The 15,981-nt window shown below is 33.6% G+C and overlaps 1 protein-coding gene across 3 annotated transcripts in view; it reads right to left on the bottom strand.

Moving 5' to 3' along the window:
• Positions 1-15,981, bottom strand: part of LOC136836285 (adenylate cyclase type 2-like) — a 395,106-nt gene that overhangs the window by 219,588 nt on the left and 159,537 nt on the right. The window lies entirely within an intron of this gene.

Here is a 15,981-nt window from a genome sequence, read left to right as displayed (position 1 = left end):
AATAGTTTCAAAATTCTTTTAAATATTTCTGACATTAGTTTCGAAAATGCTTTACATATTTCTGACAATAGTTTAAAAAGTATTTTAAGTACTTCTGACAATAGTTTCAAAAATATTTAAAATATTTCTGACAATAGTTTAGAAAGTGTTTTAAATATTTCTAACAATAGTTTCACAAATATCTAAAATATTTCTCACAATAGTTTAAAAAGTGTTTTAAATATTTCTGAAAACAGTTTCAAAAACACTTAAAATATTTCTGACAATAGTTTCGAAAATATTTTAAATATTTCTGACAATAATTTAGAAAATATTTTAAATATTTCTGACAATAGTTTAGAGAAATTTAAAATGTCGGTGAGAAAAGTTTAAAAATTATTCTAAATGTTGCTGACAACAGTTTACGGAGATTTAAAATGTCGATGACGACAGTTTAAAAACTATTTCAAATATTGCTGACAATATTTAAGAGAGATTTTAAATGTTAGTAACAAAAGTTTCAAAAATATTTTAAATATATTGCTGACGATAGTTCATAAGAATTTTAAATGCCGGTGACAAAAATTGAAAAAAAAATTTAAATATTGCTGACAATATTATATAGATTTTAAATGTTGGTGACAAAGGTTTCAAAAATATTTTAAATATTACTGACAACAGTTTTACTTATTATAAATGAAGACAGTGAAAGAAAACCGATGAAAAATACTGAAAGTAAGACAACAAGATACTGATAAATTACAAAAGCAGATTTTGAAAGATGATGCAGCACAAGAATACTGGAGAAAAGTTTAAGAACCAAATATCGAAAGATGGTGACAAGTTTAACAAGTTAAAAATGCGCCGAAGTTTCTTCGGCGCAGTCGAGCTTTCTATACAGCAGCTACAGCGTATAATCAAGGCCACCGAAAATAGATCTCTCTTTCGGTGGTCTCTGTATAATGCTGTATGAGCCGCGGCCCATGAAATTTTAACCACGGCCCAGTGGTGGCCTATCCTATATCGTTGACAGAAGCACGATTATGGCTAACTTTAACCTTAAATAAAATAAAAACTACTGAGGCTAGAGGGCTGCAATTTGGTATGTTTGATGATTGGAGGGTGGATGATCAACATACCAATTTGCAGCCCTCTAGCCTCAGTAGCTTTTAAGATCTGAAGGCGTACAGAAAAAGTACGGACAGAAGAAAGCGCGGACGGACAGACAAAGCCGGCACAATAGTTTTCTTTTACACAAAACTAAAAAATAAGACGACTGTCGGTAAAAAGAGCTTGAAAACACTAAATCTTAGGAAAGTTAGTGACAAGAGTTTAATGATAAGAAACTGAAAGGCATTTATTGATAGAGGTTAAGATGGCATATAGTGGCAATGGTTAAAGGAAAGCGTTTATTACAGCTGACATTTAAAAGCAAATTTTTCTAAATAAATTTTCAAGCATATCAAACAATAACATGATACATACTGGTAACAGAATTTAAAGAAAGAATTTTACCGATACATATGAACTGAAAATAAAGATAAACATTCATACAATGTACCCTGACGGTAACTGAAAATAGAACTAACGTTGCACAGGCTAGCGGAAACAAAAACATCCTTGTTTTTCAGTATTTCAGCATTTTCAAGTTATAAGATTTTTCATGTTTCACAGTCAAACGGGAGAGAAGATTAAATGTAAGCACGAAAACAAGTTCCTGAAAGCCAAGTCGGAAATATTTCGAAACGAATTTGTAAGAATGACACTGAAATGTTAATGTGAAAAGACAAATTATTAAACAGCCATGTATAAAGCTAACAGCTTATAATAGCTGCAAAACATAACTAACTATGATACACAAAATTCAATGTGTTAAGTATATACCGTATGCAAACACACACATTCTGATATAATTTCATATATATATATATATATATATATATATATATATATATATATATATATATATATATATATATATATATATATATATATATATATATATATATATATAATATATATAATATATATGTGTTTCACGTAAACTATCTCGCATGGTGAAAAAAAAACAACACCTGATATTCAATGTTGTTTCTTGGACAAGAAATTAAATAAATCTGTAAGCAGTTTTACTTGGCTGGCCTATAATTAACGTACATGACTGCTAAAGTCATAAATGATTACTTACAAGCAAACAAACATTTACATGTTATCAACCATCACACAAAACAAGCATTTTCTGTAAATCAACTAACATGGCCCCCTTGATTCAGCAGTTGTACGGACATCAATTTGGGTCCTGTTTCTAGAAGTTAAAATTAGCCAGATTCTTTCTGTAATTAAATTCTTTCTGGCTCAAATAAAGACTACATGTTATACTGAAAATTACTTACAATTTACGCGTTTACTTTCACCAATTTATTCCTCTGAATTCAGTCTTAATTATGTTTACAAAAACAAGAAGCTTTTAGCAACTAATATATTTATCCACCTAATGCGACACATTTAAAAACATTAAACAAAACATTTACCTCATCTAAAAACATTAAACAAAAATGAGGTTAATTTCTTAGAGAGAGAGAGAATTAGAGAGATATCTTAGAGAGAGAGAGAGAGAGAGAGAGAGAGAGAGAGAGAGAGAGTTTGTTAAGCCTTCTAAAGTTTGCAATTAAAAATATATCTTAGAAGGCAATGAAAGAAAATCTCTTTTCAGTAAGAGAGCTAAAAATATGTCTTAGAAAGCAAAGAAAGAAAATCTCTTTTCAGTAAGAAGAAGAGAGAGAGAGAGAGAGAGAGAGAGAGAGAGAGAGAGAGAGAGAGAGAGAGAGAGAGAGAGAGAGAGCGCAAAGCCTCTTTCCTGTCCCGGTGGACATGAATGACAGCACGCACGATGTTTATAAATGTATTTATTACCAGAATAAAATAAAAATATCACTTTAACGTTTCGTAGGGAATTCCAATTTTAGCGGTGATATGAAATAACGAATATCATCCTATGGCAATTTTAAAAAAGAAATTCCTTTGAGAAATATACCATAAAAATTACTAGTCGAGGGAATTTGTGCGAAAGAAAAATATCAACAGACTCCATACATACAAAAGTTCACAAGTACGTACATACATACATACAAAGAGACACACAAATATACATATATAATATATATAATATAGTGTATGTATATGTTTGAGTATATATATATTATATATATATATACATACATATCTGGAAGCTTTTATTAACTGATTAATCTTTGATTCAGAATTTAAAGATAAATGTAACAATGGCCACTGACATATTCTTTCTCGCTAAAAGGGTATGTGGCTTCTTAACATTATATATACATATTTTTTTATGAATATAAAATTACATGTTCTGATAAAACTAAAATCATCCTAAGGTATCCGTGGCAGCGAACAAAGAACTAAATAAGAGAGAGAGAGAGAGAGAGAGAGAGAGAGAGAGAGAGAGAGAGAGAGAGAGAGAGAGAGAGAGAGAGAGAGAGAGAGAGAGAGAAAGTTCCCTAAACATCAAAACGTATATATGACAAATGATTAGAAAAATTATTTGAACCTCATGCTTTCTCCAATGAAATATATTTCTCCTCTTTTCATTCATTCATTTTTTTTTGTCGTAAAAGCAAACTTTCAAAATAGAACATTTTATTTCTCTTTGATGTCAACATAAAACATATGCATCATCCGCTTTCCTTCAACTCGTGTCACCTATAAAATTTTATAAAGAATTTGAATGTCTCCTGTGAGTTTATATGCCACCAATTAAAGAGAGAGAGAGAGAGAGAGAGAGAGAGAGAGAGAGAGAGAGAGAGAGAGAGAGAGAGAGAGAGAGAATGTTACGCCTTCTAAAGTTTACGACTAAAAACGTTTTAGAGGGAAAAGGAAGAAAAACTCTCTTCAGTAAAGAGAGAGAGAGAGAGAGAGAGAGAGAGAGAGAGAGAGAGAGAGAGAGAGAGAGAGAGTCAGCATCGTGAATATTACGCCTTCTGAAGTTTACAAGTAAAACTATGTCTTAGAACTTAAAGGAAGAAAATATTTTTCCAGTAAGGAGAGAGAGAGAGAGAGAGAGAGAGAGAGAGAGAGAGAGAGAGAGAGAGAGAGAGAGAGAGAGAGAGAGAGGGGATTATGATCTAGTTCCAGAATATAATAAAGTACGAGGGAGAGAGAAAGCATGTCTCACTTTGCTGATCTATTCAAGTATCATAATGGTTTATTATGAGAGAGAGAGAGAGAACCAACCCGAGTTCTCGGAGCGAAACGTGCACTCTAAACCAGCGTTTTCTGAAGAGCGGCAGAACTCAAGAGCAATTAATCCTCCAAAAAGCGCAGAGTTACAAGGCAGCCAATCGTGCAATTCCTCTTAATTGGGATTGGAGACAACGTTTACACCGCAATGGACAAGACACAGTCGACGCAGCTTAACGAAGACGATACACTATATAACAATGATGTTGTAACGATACAAGGAGAGAGAGAGAGAGAGAGAGAGAGAGAGAGAGAGAGAGAGAGAGAGAGAGAGAGAGAGTCGCGATTATTATGCCGTCTACAGCTTTACAACTAAAGATATTTCTCAGAATGCAAGGGATGAAAATCTCTTTTAAGAAAGAAAAGAGAGAGAGAGAGAGAGAGAGAGAGAGAGAGAGAGAGAGAGAGAGAGAGAGAGAGAGAGAGAGAGAGTCATTTATTATGCCTGTCTACAGCTTTACAACTAAAGATATTTCAGAATGCAAGGGATGAAAATCTCTTTTAAGAAAGAAGAGAAAGAGAGAGAGAGAGAGAGAGAGAGAGAGAGAGAGAGAGAGAGAGAGAGAGAGAGAGAGAATCAGCATTGCGATTATTATGCCTTCTAAAGTTTTGCAACAAAAAAAATGTCTCAGAAGGCAAGGGATGAGAATCTCTTTTAAGAGAGAGAGAGTGAGAGAGAGAGAGAGAGAGAGAGAGAGAGAGAGAGAGAGAGAGAGAGAGATAATCAGCATCACGATTATTATGCCTCCTAAAGTTTTACAACAAAAAGATTTCTCAGAAGTCAAGGGATGAAAATCTTTAAGAAAGAAGAGAGAGAGAGAGAGAGAGAGAGAGAGAGAGAGAGAGAGAGAGAGAGAGAGAGAGAGGATGATAATTTAGTTCACGGATATAACACAGTATGAGGGAGAGAGAAAGAATATCATATTTTGCTAATCTATTCAAGAATCACACTAAAGAGTATGTCGTAAGGGTTTATTACGAGAGAGAGAGAGAGAGAGAGAGAGAGAGAGAGAGAGAGAGAGAGAGGACCAGGCCCGGAACTGCAAAACGAACCTACAGCTTAGGACATATCACTAAACTTGACAAAACTTTGAAAGAGTAAATAAATTTTTTATAATGCAGCAAAACAACACATATGAACTGACTGAAATGGAACAAGGAATTACCACCTAATAAACGGCGTCACAGAATAACAGGTCAAAAGTAAACAGAAAAAAAAAGTACAAAACACAAACACTGAAAGACAACAGTCGCAACGAAATTAGTGACCGGAAAGACCACGTGTTGCGTGACGGAGATCAAAGGAGGCCGCTTCCAGCTACCAACAGACAAAATCTCTGGAATGGATACAGCAGGGCAGCGATGAATTTCCAGAACGGCTTCTTTGATGTGGAATTCCAGAAACTGGCTCTCTGGAGCAGAATATCCCAGAATGGATGCTTCAACGTGGAATTCAATAAGCAGATACTTGAGGAATGTACAATTCCAGGTATTCGAATGTATGAGAGGCAAGATGCTTCAAATTCATTGATGTAAATAAGAGAATATTTAGGTGAGGACTTCAGAGATCCAGATAATAATAATAATAATAATAATAATAATAATAATAATAATAATAATAATAATAATAATAATAATAATAACATTCCATTCCAGGTATTCGAATGTATGACAAGGGATTTGATTCATATTAACTGATATTAATAAGAGAATAATTGGGTGAGGAATTTAGAAGTCTGGATAAATGAAGAAATTAATAATTCCAGGAACTGATGTGTAGGAAATAAGATTCCAGGTATTGGTAAATAGGAAATGACATGTTCTCGCAATGAACTCTTAATGAGTTACAAAGTTCTAGGAGAGAAACTTTGGAGCTATGACATACTTGAAAAGTAAATTTGGGACTTAGAACGTTCTTGAAGTAGGCAGGAAACGGAAGTGAATTTTCTATGAATATTAAGTACCAACAAGACGAAGGATTTAAGTAAAATACTCCTTGCCAATACGTAATTCACAATAAACACCTAGAACAGATATAATGTCTCAAAGTGGATTTGCAGACACAGATTTAAAGTTTAAAACCTACGGAATGAGGAATTCATTATAACACTTTTTAAATGTGAAACCATCACAAAAGTTCTAGGAGTACGTGGAATTCTAATGAGAAATAAGTAATGTACCCTCATTTTAAATGATCTAAAAGTCTCTTTGCTGGATTTAGGGTTTAATTGCGACTCAATATCAATAATAAGTTTCAATCACAGTCAGGGAGGCGGATTTCCCTACAGCATCAATTTTATTTTTAATAACAGTAAGCAATTCGATTATCTCTAGGATAAAAACAAAAACAGCGATTGTTAGCAAAAAAAAAAAATGTGCAATAGCTATAAGAAAATATTAAGAAATCGGAAAAAAGGAGTAAAATTATTACAAGAATAAGAACAGAAAGTCTAAAATGGGAAAAATAGGACAACAGAGGAAAGGAGTCGACAGGAACTCTTGAAATAAATCCTTTCAGGATTTGAGATGATCGAAAGCTTTGAAGCTCCTCAAGACATACGCAACAACAAGCAGAGAGAGAGAGAGAGAGAGAGAGAGAGAGAGAGAAAGCTTTGATGCTCCTCAAGACATATGCAAAAAACAAGTAGAGAAAAAGAGAACAACAAGCAGAGAGAGAGAGAGAGAGAGAGAGAGAGAGAGAGAGAGAGAGAGAAAGCTTTGATGCTCCTCAAGACATATGCAAAAACAAGTAGAGAGAGAGAGCTCTAAAGCTCCTCAAGACATACGCAAAAACAAGCAGAGAGAGAGAGAGAGAGAGAGAGAGAGAGAGAGAGAGCTTTGAAGCTCCTCAAGACATACACAAAAACAAGCAAGAGAGAGAGAGAGAGAGAGAGAGAGAGAGAGAGAGAGAGAGAGAGAGAGAGAATCATATTCTGCCATTCAATAGCTCTCCTCATCATATGAGAATGCTTCCAGTGTTCGTTAAAAATTACTTTTTCGAGAAGTATATTGAGTCTCTGCCATTTCCTACTGCCTCGTCTTCCACGAATGACACAATAGGGTGTCGCGCTTCATAATCATACGACCATTGAGAAAAAACAAAGGAAATTACGTTCACTTGATAAAACTTACCCGTACGAACAGGTAGTTGTATTGCTGACAAGTAGACCGTAATAATTCGCTTATGTTCAACAGTTCATTTCCTGTGAGGAAGTAGCTATAGAGGAATATAGGACAAGTCACTGCAACGTTCGTATTTCAACACGTAATATAATATAATATAATATAATATAATATATATATATATATATATATATATATATATATATATATATATATATATATATATATATATATATATATATATATATATATATATATATATATAATGCATACTCTTAACTTCTCGAATTCTTCATACTTTTGGGATACGTTTGTCACTATAAAGCCTTAGATCCAAATGAAGGAAATATGAAGTAACATTAGAATTATTTCATATCAACTGCATTTGGAGCTAATGCTTTGTAGTAACAATCGTTTCCCAAAAGTGTGAAGAAAAGAACTCAAGAGGGCATTTTTTTTTTTAATTATTTTAACTACAAGAATTCTTTGTAACAGGGCGTGACCATGAGCCTTTGATTCTGTGATATAAATTATATGTATTTGGTATCTTATAAGTCAATTGACTTTGTATATGTCTCTAAAATATAGCGTGTAGAATAACCATTGTAAAATGGAAATAAAGTGTTCAATTTGATTTGATTTGACTTGTGGCTGTTACAAATACATACGTGTTTGGCAAATGTGACCAGTAGACTCTGTGTGTGTGCATGTGTGTGTGTGTATATGTGTATGTGTATATATATATATATATATATATATATATATATATATATATATATATATATATTCATTACCTGCTTTATCAAGGATGACCTCCCAGTAATGATATTTACTACAACTTCAGTTGCTCTTTATAACCACACAGAAGACTCATGAGCAGGACGTTAAATTTCCCTTCCCACCATGCACTGTGCCATTCATTGCTATATTATAAGCACTCCCTCACTTCCTGGCTGCCTGGGGCCTTTAATTCTAATACCTTTTTTAACTCCATCCTGCGGACACTCTCTTGTCTCCTTCACCATAACCACTCCTGCCAAAACTTCATAATTTTGCATTATTTCAAAAGCTTATCTTCCGTTCCTTACATTTGACAGAACCATCTCAGTACATTCTGATCCATCATTTCAAAAAAGCATCCTCCAATCTCGGTATCCTTAGTTATTTCTTCCTTCTTACTCAACATATATTACACAAACAGTTATATTCATAATATTTCATTCATATATTCTAATTTTAGCACCACAAGACATTTCGTAAACAATCTTAATCACCGTCCTTGCTTCATCTATTCTGCAACCCGATTTTTCAACCATTCCACCAGCATCAATTATACTTCAATTTTAAGTAACTATACGAATTATTCACGTTCTTTATTCAGCCATCCACACTCACATCCATTTCTAAATCTCACTGGTTAATCGTAATCCTCACTACCTTACTGAGACTAACGATTACTTTTAGCAGTACAAACAATTTAAAAATTTTTTCCAGGCTCTGCAGTTTCTCTTCACTATCTCCATTTAAAACTGCACCGTCAAAAACTCAAAATACCACTCATAATCTTTAGATTATATATATATCTATATAATATATATAAGTATATATAATTACATACATATATATGTGTGTATGTGTGTGTAAAATGTACTAATGCTAGAAAGAATGGTACAATATAAACATTTCCTTTTAGATTTCTCTTTCTGAAACCTGACCCTTTGACATTTCAGTGGATATAACTGCCTTTTCCTTTAACCCTTTTCTCCTTCTCCTCCTCCTCCTCCTTCTGGTACAGCACACGGTTCGTACATTCACAAATACATTTAAGGAAGGAAGGGGTGGGAGGGGGTTGGAAGATAACCCCCAACTCCCCTTGCTTGGGTCCCTGCTTATAAATTATGACTTCGTGGAGAACTGAATGTTTTGCAGGTTAGGATGTCATGAAAACTAAATCAGCAGCTGGGGCCAAACTAAAAATTAAATAAAAAAAACGGGAAGCCCTCTGCTAAATTATTCCTACAACAAAAAATATATATAATTAAAATAATTAAAAAAGGGTTGTCCTCATTTCTGCGGCCGTGGCCGGAAGAGAGAGAGAGAGAGAGAGAGAGAGAGAGAGAGAGAGAGAGATCGACACATTTCATGAGAAGTCCATCCAAAAGAGAAATAGGCGACCAGATGACTTTCCCCGTGACCGGAAGAGAGAGAGAGAGAGAGAGAGAGAGAGAGAGAGAGAGAGAGAGAGAGAGAGAGAGAGCTCGACACTTTTCATGAGAAGGCCAACCTAAAAGGCAATAGATAACCAGATGACTTTACCTGGCTCACACGAAAAGAACATAAACAGTGAAAGTGAAACAAATGATATGCCTGCTTTCGAAAAGACAGTTGTTTGCAAGATTATAGCAATAAAAATACCTAACATTATCATTTTTCAAAACGAGCAACCTTTCCTATTGCAAGAAATTCCATTAACTTCCAAAGCAATCTGCCACAGAAAATTAAGATCGCATAGTGAAAAATCGATAAACGGAGATAACAAAATAACAAATAAATGAGAGATCAACACTCAAATTATATATACACGCACTTAAACATATGTCAGAACAACTAACAACTTGACATACTAGTGCACTATTTACAACAGTAGATGGAATAAAGCATGATGGGATGGAACAGAACCCGTCAACGCGCTGACTAAGAGGTAAGTCGCAGGTCTTCCAATCAATAAATTCAACCAATGTAGAGTTTGCCATATAATGTCCAAACTCCCATCTATCATATACCTGTATTGGCGAAAGCTATTAATCTCACACCAATAATAGGCTCACAGATACTTGCAACAGGCCTCGAGAGACTAGTGTGAGCAGCAGTGGGTCGCAAGCAAATGGGCAAAGTCATTTATTACTTAGGTAGCCACCGATTCAAGATTTGACGTTTAATGTCGTCGTAATTTTGCAAAATCTGCAGATCTAATTAAACATGATTTATGATGGCAATAGAAATTGCTCAAACTTCACAACTCTGAACTATTAACTGAAAAAGGCAAAGTTGTACTATATAGCAACTAACGCAACTTCTCAAAACATTAAATAATAAAAGTCAAGATATCGCAAAGCAAAACAAAGTGAAAACTAAAAGTAACAAAAAAAAAGAAGTATGTGATATCTATCACTAAAACTAAAAGCCAAGAAAAATTCATAAAAATATATTTTAAGAACTCAATCAGGAGAGGCAAAATATAAGAAATCAAGACACATCGACCTCAACACGACAAAGCCTTCAAGTGGCATTCAAAGATCTGAAGGTTCTGATACCAAACAGGGAAAGGTCCCACGTTAAGAACCACGTATACACACACGCACACACACATACACGCGCGCACGCACATGAACAGTTTAAAATGCTGCATGTATGCAAGATTTTCATCATTATATTCGACCTCTGAATGAACAAATGTTTTGTTCAATTTATGATGGAAAACTTAATTTTCTAATCAGAAACTAACAGAGTACATCACATCGAGAGAGAGAGAGAGAGAGAGAGAGAGAGAGAGAGAGAGAGAGAGAGAGAGAGAGAGAGAGAAAAATATTACGCCTTCTAAGGTTTACAAATAAAAATGTCTAAGAATGCAAAAATGAGAGGATCTTTTTTAGTTAGAAGAGAGAGAGAGAGAGAGAGAGAGAGAGAGAGAGAGAGAGAGAGAGAGAGAGAGAGAATATTACGCCTTCTAAGGTTTACAAATAAAAATGTCTAAAAAGTCAAATGGAGAGGATATTTTTTAGTTAAAGAGAGAGAGAGAGAGAGAGAGAGAGAGAGAGAGAGAGAGAGAGAGAGAGAGAGAGAGAGAATATTACGAATATGCAACAAAATGGAAAAATCACAAGGAATATTTTAAGTTAAAAGAGACATAATCTGTGCCTTAGGTAGCTTTCGTTGGAAAAATACGATTACGAGAGATAAAATGCTGGCCTCTTTCTTGAGGGTAAATCACGACAGAGAAAGATAGAAAGCATATTTAATATACGGTCATAAAACCTTAGGCACTGAGTTTATTACAGAGGGAGGGAGTGTAATAAAATATGGTCATAAAACTTGACAGAGAGAGAGAGAGAGAGAGAGAGAGAGAGAGAGAGAGAGAGAGAGAGAGCTCCTCAAGGTTTACAAATAAAAATGTCAACAACAAGCAGAGAGAGAGAGAGAGAGAGAGAGAGAGAGAATATAATGTATTTTGCCCTAAACGGAATATTAGTTTTTTTGGAGATCAGCTATTAATTTTAGTGGCAAAAGACAACCGTTTTTAAATGATACATAATTACATTGAGTGCAACTAATTAGTCTCCTGGAAGGAGGAATTACCTGCTCAATACTCGTATACAGCAAAATGGCTTTCATAATAATTTGAGAGAGATTCAATAACGAATCAATGAGGTTTTCACATACTAATCTGTGCATAGGACGACTATCGTTGGAAAAATAACTTTACTCTAAAATCTCTCTCATATAAATACTCACATAATACAAATATTTTCATATATTTTCAAAAACCTTGCGCACTGACTTTATTAAAACGATCACAAATAATACACATCACCTTTATTTATTCCTCATAAGCGAATGAGTGTAAATAAACAAATTTCAAAGAGAATGTGTCTAATTTCAAGACAGAGAAACAATTTCATTTTGAAACAAAACAATATGATATATATATATATATATATATATATATTTTGCCTAAACGGATATACTTTTTTGGATATCATATAATATTATATAAAAGACAATATTTTTAAATTATATATATAATTAGTCTCCTTATTACCTGTTTATATACAAAATGTATATAAAATGTCTTGAGGTAATTTTCAATAACGAATTGTTTTACTCCAAGCCCTATAATTTGTAACATAATCCAGCACCTAAACTGGAATATGTCACAAAGTTTGACACAGCTCTATTTTACTCCAACCAGTTTAACTATCATATATGTTTTTAAATCAATTCGATGCTCATACACTCAAAGATGATGATATTCTTCTTTCACTTATGTATCCTAATACGCTTGGAGTGTAAATAAACAGTTTCAAAGAAAGTGCAGAGGATCAATAATTTTGAAACAAAACAATATGATATATATATATAGCCTATACAGATTGCGATATGTCATATACATATAATGTTTGTGGCGTGGTCCTAAAATGAGATTTTCATTACGTTGTTTGAACAAAGTCCATAATTTGGCAACTAATAACAAACTGATGCAAAAGTTTGGAATAATTTTTTACTCCAACCAGTTTAACTTCAAGTGTTTAAATCAATTCGATGCTATCAGAACAAAGATGAATATTAACCTAATACGTAGGGCATAAAAATGGGTTTTAATATTACTAAAAACCTTTGAAAATAGGATGAATACCACCCAGGAAAATAAATATATCGGTATTTGCATTTGCAAGAATACAGGCATGAGGAATGTCAGTAACTTTTAAGAAACGATGCAAAATGGTGCCACTACCTTTTTTCAAAGGTGCCCTTGGTGCCACCCTCTGCTAGCACTCCTGACACCGACGCCTACGCAGCTAATTACCTGAGTGACCAAATCGTTCTTCGACCGGTGTTTTCTTCATGATCTGTTTATGGATGCACCTTTCGACAGCGACTTGGCATTCAAAATAACCACATCGGAATACTTGTTTTTATTTTCATTTTGACGTTACCAGAACTTTTGTCCACAATGAATAAGCGTTCATCATTATCATTGTAAGTGGCCCCTGTGGGCTTGTTCCATATGAATAGGGTTCATCTTTTGAATATGAATTTGTATACAGATATGTTTTCATATTTCAAATATACATGAATATATATATCTATGCAAACACACACACACACACACATATATTATATATATATATATATATATATATATATATATATATATATATATATATATATATATACATATAATTTTACGTACATAAAATATACATTGCTGCATGTCACTTAACATAAAAAATATAAATGCTTATTTATAAATGTGTTAATGCCTTTACAGAAGTATTCAAAAACAAACCAAACAAGACCGATAATTCCGACAGTGGAAACCGAATATACTTGGGTATACAGCAGTGAGTTTATTTCATCCCTTCAATATAAAACAACCGCACGCACCAAATCTAAATATACCAGAAGAATTCAGGCAAAAAAACAAAGTACTTTTCGGTGCTACCACGCAAAGTGAAAACGACACAGTTAACAAAACCAGGCACGAAAAAATTCTACAAACGCAAATGGCAACAAGCTAAAATAAAACGCCGTTTAGCTTTGTAATTCAGCAGCCTAAAGTACACTAGACAATTTTAAAATCATTCCGTGTAATTAACCAGAGTACCCTGTTTTTGGCAATGTCAAGGGGCGATTGTAAAGACTCAGACGTTGCGTTACGTGCTTTCCTTGGCATAGATTCACTTATTCAGATTGTTTTATATATATATATATATATATATATATATATATATATATATATATATATATATATATATATATATATATATATATATATATATATATATATATATATATATATATATATATATTATATATATATAGCCACAGATTTCAATTAATATCGAATTCAGTATACCTTGGGAAAACTTCCAATCTACGGGAATTATTTGATAACTACATCTACCCTAGCCAGGATTCGAACCCATGCATCTTAGGGTTGGTAAATGTAACAGCAGACTTTATGCACTTAGCCAAGATGGGAAACGTGTTATGTTTAATTTAGTGATAAACTATTACACCTTTATACACACACATACACAACAAAGCACATCCCACCCCTCCACAAACACACATATTAATGCATATACACACTTATATATCTTCATATATATATATTGATATACATATACTCGTATATAAAATATAAAAATCTTTTTTATTATCCATTATCAAAAGAGTGAGGAGCTATGATAATTTTATTTAAAATGGGCCTTGCAGTAACAATCAAGGTACACGGGAATGAAAGCTCAAGAAAAAAGTAGTAGAGACAAGGACAGTGAATCCACGAAAGGCAAGGGATAATATAACAATCCCTTTACCATTATCATCTTTATTACTATTGTTGTTTATTAAACTGAAATTGGAAAGACAAAGAAAGTTAAAGAAGGTGGACAGCTTGGAAGCGTAAGGATAAATGGTACACATAAGAACCAAAAGAGCGTAAAGTAATGAATGCAAGGATCGTGCTTTCTTTAGCCATCAATCTGTTCCCCCCCTCCCCCACAAGGAGGGATGTGATAATCACCCAATTCAGGCAGGACCCCTTCTTCTATTTTCTTCACGAGAAGGAGATTATAATATCAAGGGAGAGAATAGAAGCCTAGAGGTCGAGGCTTTAATATCTATCATGTAAATACTTGATGTTCAATCTGCTGGCTTCTCGGGAAACACTGAAATCGACCGCTGCTGACAACAGATTCTTATGACCCGTTTAAAGGCGCAGTAATGCCCATTTCTTTCACACGGCAGTAAAGTCCCACTCATCTCTCTTTTATCAGGTTTTGGCGTGCGAACGACCACCTTGGATGGATCAGAAATGCGTCCGAAGTATTTCATCTAAAGGAAGCAAAGTTGTAACGTCGACAAAAATAATACGATAAAAATGATAAACCCACTCTGTATTGGGTTCCTGGCCAGAGTAAAAGCAAAGTTCAAACAATGGAAGGTTGTATTTTGGGAACCCATTTTAAACAATGTTAAAAATTGGGTTTCATCTTCAATGATATATTGACAAAAGGTAGAGATTATGCTTTATTCGAGGCCCAAATACAATAAAGTACCTGCCATAATCTCTCACTGCTTTTAATGAACATGGAAACTTGTTTAAATGGTTCCGATTAGTGTGAGTTTTCTGAACTGTGTAGTTTTCGGAGAAATGGTCATATTAAAAGTTTTAAACAATATAATTAAAAATGAAGTTTTAGATATGGGTTTTTTTATCTTCAATGATAATATATTGTTTTACCTATTTGATTCTCAGGATGATAATGTATTTTAATCTCAAGATCTAATCTACCATCACGGATCTTGCAATTTTATAATATTCTTTTATTATTAATGCCATGGTTTTAGCATTTGTTGATTCTTAACAATATATGTATAAGGTAAAATATTTTGAAGATGGATTTTCATCTTTTTATATTTTATGATCCCAATGTAAATATTGGAAATAAAGTATTATTATTATTATTAGTCCTGATTCTTATTATTATTATATTATTATTAATCACGGATCTTGCAATGCCATGGTTGCATTCTTGACTCAATATAATTAAAAATGAAGATGGATTTTCTCTTCTCTCTGATTCTCTCTCTCTCTCTCTCTCTCTCTCTCTCTCTCTCTCTCTCTCTCTCTACCATCACGGATCTTGCAATGCAATGGTTGCATTCTTGACTCACAAAGAGGAAATCCACAGTTTGATTCTTGCCGTGGGAAGAACAAACCGAATATTTTCCATTAGACTCCCTACACCTATTATGGCTAATTAATAAACTATGTACCAAGTGGTAATTCGATTGTAGTGGGTCGCAATAGGGGGTATGGAGAAAGAAATGAAT

The sequence above is a fragment of the Macrobrachium rosenbergii genome, chromosome 56 (assembly GCF_040412425.1).
Source record: "Macrobrachium rosenbergii isolate ZJJX-2024 chromosome 56, ASM4041242v1, whole genome shotgun sequence".
NCBI lineage: Eukaryota > Metazoa > Arthropoda > Malacostraca > Decapoda > Palaemonidae > Macrobrachium > Macrobrachium rosenbergii.
Note: the sequence above shows the minus strand (reverse complement) of the source record. Positions and strands in the feature narration are given on the sequence as shown.